Source organism: Chrysochloris asiatica, unplaced genomic scaffold (assembly GCF_000296735.1).
Source record: "Chrysochloris asiatica unplaced genomic scaffold, ChrAsi1.0 scaffold00187, whole genome shotgun sequence".
Classification (NCBI taxonomy): Eukaryota; Metazoa; Chordata; class Mammalia; order Afrosoricida; family Chrysochloridae; genus Chrysochloris; species Chrysochloris asiatica.
In genome coordinates this window covers 1,969,538-1,970,196 of record NW_006408705.1, presented here as the reverse complement: position 1 = coordinate 1,970,196, position 659 = coordinate 1,969,538, and positions in this window count along the sequence as shown.

Below are 659 nucleotides of genomic sequence, written 5' to 3'. Positions count from 1 at the left end.
ATATATATATATATACACACACACACACACACACACACACAAACAATACACACACACACAAACACACAACCCAGAAATGAATCCTAGGTACTTACTTGAATACACTGAAAACTTATGTTTATGTAAAATCTGGATGCAAATATTTATTCACAATCTTTCAATAGTGTGATGAACAAATACACTACTATACTAAAAATGAACGAGGTATTGATTCATGCAATAGTATGAAAGAATTTTAAAAGCATTCTGTAAGTGAAAGAATGAAAGAAACAAAAATCAAATGCATTTCTATCAAATTGACTATGACTCATAGAGACCCTGAAGGACAGAGGATGACTGCTCTATAGAGTTTCTAAGGTTGCAACCTTTCTGGGAGCTGGCTGCCACATCTTGCATTCCCCTGAACTGCTGGTGGGTTTGAACTGTAGACATTTCATTTAGCAGCAGAGTGCTTTAACCACTGCACCATCAGGGCTCCTTTAAAAATGAAATTAATCAGACACTAAAAGTTACACTGAATGATTTAAAATTAAGAAAGGTGTGCAACAAGGTTGTATTCTTACACCATACTTATTCAACCTGTATGCTGAGCAAATAATACGAGGAGCTGGGTTCTATGAATAAAAATGTGGCATCAGGATTGGAGGAAGACTCATTAA